This window comes from Nycticebus coucang, chromosome X, assembly GCF_027406575.1.
Source record: "Nycticebus coucang isolate mNycCou1 chromosome X, mNycCou1.pri, whole genome shotgun sequence".
In the NCBI taxonomy this organism is placed as follows: Eukaryota; Metazoa; Chordata; class Mammalia; order Primates; family Lorisidae; genus Nycticebus; species Nycticebus coucang.
This window is the reverse complement of record NC_069804.1, coordinates 120,340,468-120,350,339: the sequence shown is the minus strand read 5'-3', so window position 1 is coordinate 120,350,339 and position 9,872 is coordinate 120,340,468.

Below are 9,872 nucleotides of genomic sequence, written 5' to 3'. Positions count from 1 at the left end.
AGAAAAAAAATATGGTTTGCCGTCAGCAGTGGTGCTTCAACCCTGTCACACCTTGGCACTGTGGGAGGCCCAGTCAGTGAATGAGAGCCCAGCCTGAGTAAGGGTGAGACCCCCATCTCTGAAGATTAAAAAATGTCTGAATTTTATGCAGAAACCTATACCCCCAGCTGAGGGAATAGGGTTCACTTGATGACAACGCTTGAAGATTGAGGCGAGCAATGATATTAAGACTCCACCGAGGGAAACCAAATAAGACTCTTTCTCAATATTGAAATGAAGAAAACCATTATGATGGGACTTACCCCTCATTTTGACTTTTTACCATGGATCTAGTTTTGAAATTTTACCCCTAGATTGGATGTCAATTAGAGAAAATACTATATAAGAATTGTTTTCTTAAAAATCTTTATTAATGAAGCCTTTTCATTTGATGTAACTCGTCTTTTGATAACTTAGATTCTTATAGTCCTCTAGAAACTGCCCCCATAATAAATTCTTAACTAAAATCTGGCTTTTCATATGCACAAAACCAATCCAGAGTGTCACTCCACCTCTTCTTTTTGGCTCTTTCAATCTGGGCTATTATTCCCTTGCCCCAATCAGTCCAAAGCCAGGTACCAGACATGTCTAGACAACCTCTACATTTCAGATCCACTGACAATATCCCAAATAACCAATAACACACCTGCTTGTCTTCACTTACTCATTACTCCACACAAGGGCCACAATAAACTTGCTCCTTTAAGGAGTCCACCATTCCACCAGACTACTGACCCATCCTTGTACTTTTGCTCTGAGAAAGTGTGATAGCAAAATCTCTTTCTTTCTATTATTATTATTGTTTTTTAATGAGATAGACTCTCACTCAGTTGCCAAGGCTAGAGTGTCATAGCATCAGCCTATAACACAGCCACTGCCTGGATTAAAGGGATCCTCCTTCCTCAGCCTCTTGAGAAGCTGGAACAACAGTCAAGTGCCAGAACACTTGATTACCTTTTCTACTTTAGTAGAAACCATGTGGGGCATGGGGGGTCAGGGTGTCCGGCTATTGCTCAGGCTTGTCTCCAACACCTGAGCTCAGGGGTTCTATCCCCCTTAGCCTACCAGAGCATCCAAATATTTTAGTCATGCTTATCAAAAGTCCTTGAGCTCTATTTAAAAACTGATTCTTACTGGGGTATATAAGATTATCCAGTCCCTCAGGACCCTATGACACATGTGGATTATTTCATGAATATTTTGCATATCTGTAATGGCATATATCACCAAAATTATGCACAACCTTTTTTTTTGCATATCAGTTTTCATTAGTGTTTGTGTATTCAATGTGTAGCCCAACAAAATTCTTCTCCTTTTATGTGGCCAAGAGAAGCCAAAAGCTTGGGCACACCTGGCACTGAGGTCAGGAATGTTGGAACTTTCTAGATAACCTGATATTTCCAATGATCTTCATAAATAACTAGAGCTATTGAGGACATTACTGGATACAGTGTCTATCCTGATATTAAGAGAGGACTTTCAGTGAGACACCTACCTTTAAAATCAAGCCAATTCTAGAGATAGAAGTAAAACACCAGAAAAGTAGAATTGAGAATTTGTGACATACCTGTCAGGTCTACAAAATCAGTATCTGATCTTTGTGCTTGAGTTCCTGGTCTACAACATCCCAAGGCAGCAGTAGGTATAAACCACACTCATTCATTTTCTAGAAATCCATGACATGAAAATGAAAGAAAGTAGCCTTGAATACCTTTACACACAGATACAAAGAAAATTTCCAAAGCGGGAATTGACTCTGGAGAAAAGAACCCCATTCTTTTGGAACAGGTTGAAACACAAGAAGTACAACAATAAGAAACCCTCACAGCCACTACCCAGGCTTAGCAGGAATAAGGCTAAGCTTGACAATGGTAACAAGAGGCAACACCCATTGTGATGTCATCTACTATGACTATGTAGTGACTTCATCCTGTAATGCCTTGGGATCCATGCTTATGGTCACAAATACTAATTGGCCTTTTCTGCTCACTTCAGCTGATATCCCTGAAGGGTTTGGAAGAGTAAACTTGTTAGTCCTCCATTCGCAGAGAGAGAAATGTTCTCCCAAACATGCCTTATAGATTCCAATGAAAATTGAGTTACTGGCTGTAGGCTCACACAACAGATGAGATTTTTGTACAGCACTGTGATCCAAGTTGCATCATAGCTGGCAGATCTAGACAGTCACTTAAGTGAGATGCTATTTAAGAGACCTGCTTTGACACATAACTAAAAAGATCTATTTCATAGAAGCTTACAAATTTCCTATGCCTGGCTACAGCCTCAATTTTGTCATAGCTTCACACGTCTTTTTTTTTTTTTTTTTTTGCCGTTTTTGGCCGGGGCTGGGTTTGAACCCACCAACTCCGGCATATGGGGCTGGCGCCCTATTCCTTTGAGCCACAGGCGCCACCAGCTTCACACATCTTAAAATATGTCCACTTTGCTTGAACCATCAAGGTAATTCCCGTCTTTTTAGATGATTAAAATGTTTGTTATTGGTTTCTTTTTTTTGTCTGTGCATGAGTGTGTGTATCTGTGTGGTGGGGAATTTTTGAGATACAGTTTTGATACATTGCCTAGGCTAGGCATATGTGGCCTCAGCCTTGGTCATAGCAAACTCAAACTCCAGGATTCGAGTAATCCTTCTGCCTCAACCTCCCAAATGGCTAGGACTATGGACCCTGCCACAATGCCTAGATAATTCTTCAATTTTGTAGTAAAGACAGGGTATGACTCTTGGTCAGTCTATTCTCAGCACCACCTAGTTCAAGAATTCCACTTGTCTCAGCCTCCTAGAGGGCTAGGATTATAGGTGTGAATCACCAAGATTGTTCATTTCCTGTTTCTTTGTTTCCCTCCCTCCCTCCCTTTATCCATTTTTCCTCCCCTTTTATCTCTCTCTCTCTCATTCTTTCTCTCATTTTCTCTCTCTTTTCTTTTCTCTCCTTCATTCCTTTCTTCCTTCTCTCTCACTTTCACTTTCTCTGTCTCATCTACACATTCAGGGAAAAGACTCTTGTAACAAATAAGCAACTATACAAGTGATCCCTGAAAGTATAGTCTTGAACTAAATACTCCAAATGGGTGAACTGTGGAGTGTGTGAATTATATCTGAATAAAAATTTTATTTTTATCTACAGGCAATTATCTGTTATGGAAATAGGAAGAAACCTTCATCAAAACAAAAGTATGGATGAGCACCGTAGCTCATACCTATAGCCCTAGCACTTAAGATTCCCAGGAAGAGTGTCACTTGAAGCCAGGGATTCTAGACCAGTCTCTTTAGGGTGACTCCACTTGTCCAAAAAAAAAAAAAAAAAAAAAAGCAAAACATAGCCAGCAGTGGTGGCATGTGCCTAGACTCCCAGGTGCTGAGGAGTATCCAGTCAGGAGCATAACTTGAGTTAAGCAGGTTGAATTGCCTAGAGCTGTGATTGTACCACTGTATTTTTGTGAAACATAGGGGGGAAACACAGCCTCAAATACATAAATGATAGACCGTATATGTGTAGAGAAATGCAAACTAACACGTTCCTTTTAGAAAGATGTTTGGAGATCACTTAGGGATCTAAAAATAGACCTGCTATTCGATCCTTCAATTCCTCTACTAGGTATATATTCAGAAGACCAAAAATCACTTTATAGCAAAGATATTTGTGCCAGAATGTTTATTGCAGCCCAATTCATAATTGCTAAGTCATGGATGAAGCCCAAGTGTCCAGCGACCCATGAATGGATTAAAATATTGTGGTATATGTACACCATGGAATATTATGCAGCCTTAAAAAATATGGAGACTTTACCTCTTTCATGTTTACATGGATGGAGCTGGAAATATTCTTTTCAGCAAAGTATCTCAAGAATGGAAGAAGATGTATCCAATGTACTCATCCCTACTATGAGACCAATTTATAAACACCCACACTTTCATATGAAAGCTATAACCCAACTATAGACCAAGAAGAAGGGTAAAGAGTAGAGGGGGGCGGGGGGAGGATGGGTGGAGTGAGGGTAATTGGTGGGACCACACCTATGGTTCATTTTACAAGGGTATGAGTTTAATCTATTAAGTGTAGAATATAAAGGTCTTAACACAATAACTAAGAAAATGTGGTGAAGGCTTTGTTAACCAGTTTGATGGAAGTATTCCAAATTGTATATAAAACCAGCACACTGTACCCTATAATTGCATTAATGTACACAGTTATGATGTAATAAACAAAAAAAAGAAGACAAACAAAGTCCAGTAGCATACAAAATATTGTAAACATATTCACCAAATTTGATTTCGTACCAGTAAATAGAATCTAGTTCAACAAGGGAAAATCAACTAATAGACTACAATACATTAATTGAACAAAGAAAAAAACCCACATGATCCTGTAAAGAAACACAGAAAAGTCATTTGATAGATGCAACACATCTTGAAGATGAAAATCATTAAAGAAACTATGACTATGGCAGCATCCGTGGCTCAGTGTGTATGACAGTGTGTGGCCACATACATCGAAGCTGCTGGGTTCGAAAACAGCCCATGCTAGCTAAACAACAATGTGAACTGTAAAAAAAAAAAAAAAAATTAGATACGTATTGTGGTGGGTGCCTGTAGACCTAGCTACTTGGGAGGCTGAGACAAAAAAATTGCTTAAGCCCAAGAGTTTGAAGTTTCTGTGAGCTGTGATGCCATGGAAGTCTATCAACGGCAACATAGTGAGATTCTGTTTCAAAAAAGAAAAGAAAGAAAGAGAGAAAGAAACTATGAGTAGAAGGGAACTACTTCTTCAGTAGATTAAATGGGATCCACAGATGATTGGATAGGTCAAATGTGCTACATTCATATGCTGGAATATTTTAAAACATTAAAATGAAATGAATGGCATTTTTATGTTACAGTTTGAATAAACCTTTGAAAAATTATGATAAGCGAAAAAGGTTAGTTACAAAAGACCACATATACTATGATTGAACATATAAGAAAACATCAAGACACTGCCAAACATGCATGCTAGAAGAAGGGAGGTGAGGAAAGGTGGTGAAGAGGAAAGGGACTGCAAGTCAGTATTGACTTTCTCTTAGTGGAGGGAGAATAAAAAGTTCTGAAATTAGATTGTGATGATAGCTGTAAAATCCTGTGAATATACTAAGAAATGCAGAATTGTACACTTGAAAAGGGTGAACTACATATTTCAATAAGGATACTTAAAGGTGTTTTCCAAAACTTTATATGCTCTAAATGCTCTCATCATGATTACCAAGGTAGTGGGAGTGCCTAAATATAAAGTCAACCCTATCTCCCTGCTCACACTCACACTGCCATGAATTGACATGGAAGGCATATTATTCCATACTATTTCATTTGGAATTGTTGTTTATTTTGAGACAAAATCTTGCTCCTTTTCCCTGGGAAGAGTGCCCTGATGTCATTGTAGCATATAGCAATTTCAAACTCCTTGGCTTAAGAGATGTTATTGCCTCAGGCTCCTGAGTTTCTAGGCATACAGGTGGCCCCCCATATAATGCCCAGTTACTTTATACCACCCGCTTCTGCTTCCCAGAGTGTTAGGATTGATTCTTCCTTCCTTCTACATGAATTTCTTATGCTCTATGGACCTCCTCCTCCTCCTCCTCCTCCTTTTTTTGAGACAGCATCTCTAGCTTGAATCCTGGTTAAACTGCTGTAGTGTCACAGCTCACATCAACCTCAAACTCTTGGGGGTAAGCAATTCTCTTCCCTCACCCTCCCAAATACCTGGGACTACAGGCACTCACCACACCTGGCTATTTTTTGTTGCAGTTGTCATTGTCGTTTTAGCTGGCCAGGCCGGGTTCAATCACACCAGCCTCAGTGCATGGGTCCGGTGCCATGATCACTGTGCTACAGGCCCCAAGCCTCTATGGACTATCTATCATTAAGATAGTGTACTGAAAGGGAAACACAAGATCGAGGGCTCATATAGGAAATCAAGGATCAGCAGTCGTATTTTCAAACATTATATCCTTCTTACATATGACTACATAGTTTTCAACCACTCATGACCACCAATGTCCAGAAGATGTGAAAAACAAGTCAAAGTTTTGCTTTTTATGGGCTGATTGTCTTCAAAAAGAACTCCCATGCTGTTCAAAAATCAACACATGGAGCTCATGTTTATACATTTATTTCTGCCTCATTCTATAAAACAGAGGAAGTGGTGCTCCTAGAAATGGGATCCCCCAACAAAGGTGGTGGTAGAGGAGGAGGCCTCCAAAAGTGATGATGATGATGATAGATTATTAATTAGTCCAGGTAAATGAGTTGGAGGAGGAAAATGTACTCCTTTGGATAGAGGCGGCACTGGTAGAGCTGCTGGTGGGTATGGCCCTCTATCTACCTGTGGACATGCTGGGACAACCTTGAAATTTAAACCAACTTAAGGATCCATGCATTTGTCATACAAATAGTCAAATATTTAAATGTTTTTAATAAAATATGCAATGTAGACTCCATAAGAGTAGACATTGATGATTTCTTAGAAGTTGTACACTGCTTATTAATTTATCAATGTTCAAGGACTTCATACTACAAGCAAAAGATATGTAAATTTATAGATATATGATAAAGATTTTAAAGTTTATACAGTGACTAGAGTTGGGGTCTCATGCCTATAATCCTAGCACTCTGGGAGACCAAGACATGTGGATGGATTGAGATCAGGAGTTTAAGACCAGCCTGCTCAAGAGGGAGACCCCCCACTCTACTAAAAATAGGAAAACCTAGCCAGATGTTATTGCAGGTGCCTGTATTCCCTGCTACTTGAAAGACTGAAGCAAGAGGATCACTTGAGCCAAGAGTTTCAAGTTTCAGTGAGCTATGATGTCATGACAATTTACCCATAGAGACAGAGTAAGAATTACTAAAAAGAAAATAAAGAAATAAATAAAAATAAAAGATTTTAATTCAGTTCTCACACACCTAAGTAATTTTTCCTACTACTTTCCCATTGGGATTTTCTACAGCTCTGTGACTCAAGTAACAATACAGTTTACAACAATGAACAGAGCCACTTACTTGGGAAGATATTGCAAGAACCTGTTTAAACACATGTCCAAAATGATCCATGTTATACAAGCATACACATTTAATATGCCCAGCTATAGCCTCAATTTGGTCAAAGCATCACAGGTCTTAAACCCTTATTTGTTTCAACTATCAATGTAATTCTGGCATTAAGTCTGACCAATTTATATCTGCCAAAGGACAAGAACATTTCACCTCTTTCATCAATTATTTGGGTAACATTACTGTTTCTCAGTGACTAATACATTTACTGGGAAAAAATCAGCAGGAAACTCAGAACACGGTCTCATTGCAAGTTACATCTTCAGACTTCCACAACTTGCCCTTCATCCCCCTCAGGCCTTTCCTCCTGTGTCACTTTCTACTTGAAGGTCCCATCCCAAACCCACCCAATGCCATTTCTTTTCCCTCAATTTCTGTTTAATTTGTTGTGTTCCTGACCATCATGATATATGCATATCCTATTGACTTCATTTTATTCAGTCACACAATTAGAATGTGAAGTCCATGTGAGCAGAGGTTTTCTCTGTGTGTGTTTTTCATGGTGTGTCAGCATGGTAAGTCTGGCATTATAGTAGGTGGTCAATTAATGGTTGTGGAAGGAATTAATCAAAATCACATTTGATTACCAGCCATAATCTGCATACCATTCCCAGAGGTTACACAGTTACCAGTACAGCACACTTCTTTCAGAATTTCCTTCCATGTAGTTATGTTCTGATACAAAGGGCCATTAAAATTCATAAGTTACATCTCAATTAAGCTGATGAACAATTCTGTAATACATAAAACAATACTCTGAGGGGCTGAGATAGGTGGATCACCTGAACTCAGGAATTTACAACCAGCCTAAACAAGAGTGAAACCCCTCTCTACTAAAAATAGGGGAAAAAAAAAAAAAAAAAAAAAAACTAGCCAGGATTTGTTGCACATGCCTTTGGTCCAAGCTACTTGGGAGGCTGAGGCAGGAGAATCGCTGAAGCCAAAGAGTTTGAGGTTTCTGTGGCCTATGATGACATGGCACTCTACCCAGGGTGACAGAGTGAGACTGGCTCAAAGAAAAAAAGGTTTGAATGTAGTTCTCACACATGTAAGTCAGTTCTGCTACTACTTCCTCATAAATGCATGTCCTTTGTCGTCAGATGAGGGAAGAATCTAGGTGAATGTGTTATTGAGGGGTGAAAAAGAAAGTGTAACTGACTTTTCTGAGAAGGGAAAAGGGAAGGAGGATAGAAGAGAATGAAAGCAACCCTGTGTGTCTGGAGTACAGCTACTAAGGAGGAAAGCAGTAAGTGATGAGGGAAAATTAGGCAGAGCTTGTGGAATGCTGGCCTTGGTTGATCATTATTTTGGATTCTAACTGAAAGGAAATGCATTGGAGAGTTTTAGGCAGGGGTCAGATCTGGTTTCAATGATGGATAATACTAGAATCACATATATCTGTGAAAGTGTCAAAGACTGATCTCCTATTCTCTGGGTGCTCTTTAGAGACAGCACTCTAGGTTTCATCCGAGTTTCTTAATTTTTGTTTGTATGTGCATATATGCGTTAAAAAAACTTCCCAAGCAGACACAGTGGCTCACGCTTGTAATCCTACTACTTTGGGATGCTCAGGTGAGTGGATTACTTGAGATCAGGAATTAGACACCAGCCTGAGCAAGAGTAAGACCACTTCTCAAGAAAAAAAAAAACAGAAAACCATGACCACCAAGGCACTGTACCCAGTCTGCCTCAGAATGAATAAATAAATAAATAAATAATTCCCACAGTATTCATTAGGTTCTCACAAAGATCCTTATCCACAAAAACTTAGGAAACATTCATTTATTTTGTTTATTTGAAAGCTAACTAAGTAAATTATTGGTTTAAAATTACAGTGCAAACTAGATGAGGTCATAATGGGTTTATGATGCTTTTGAGCCATGCTTACCTGGTCTCTTTCTGTCTCCTTGCATCAATGCTTCTTTTTAACAGAACGTGATCACAAGGACCTGCATATAGTACAAGAAACCAGTGTCTTCTGAACCCTGAACAAACCAGTCCAAGTTACTGGCACAGTGTGCATGACAACTACGTGATATTAAATTGTTAGCCAGTACAAAGATTTGAAAGTAACGCTTCATGCCTTACTTACAAAATATGTGTCATTTTCTAAATTTCCTACAATAAGGGCACATTTTAAAAATCACGAAAGAATACTACCCCATAAATAATAAGCTATTCACCTTAGAATGTTATTCTGAGCTTGCCCTGTGCTATGTGGTAAAGAATAATATACAATAAGCAATCATGTAGCTTTCTTTCTGGAAGGCACATGAAATGAGTTCATGCTGAATCTTTCTCAACAGTGATTTCAGTTAGGTGTAAGTCAAACTGCTTACCTCAAAAGCCACATGGCCAAATGCACTTCACAAGAAAAGTTTCACAATTGCCTTCAGAGATTACAGTGAAGGATGATAGAAAGTCTTTCCTCTGCTTTATGCATTTTACCAGCTTTATACTTTATGAAAATATCAGGCTAACACGATGGCCTTGAAAGGTCTCAGGTTACTGAAATGGCCCCACCATTTTTGCTCACTATTGATGAGTCAGAGCATAGCTGTGATATGAGTTGGATTCTAATGTACACTTGATTTCTACAAACCTCTACCAGTCCATACCAGATGAAAATATGTTTTTTTTCTTTTTAGAGAGTCTTACTCTGTCATCTTGGGTAGAGAGCCATGGTGTCATAGCCACAGCAACCTCACATCCGTGAGCTCAAGTGATCCTT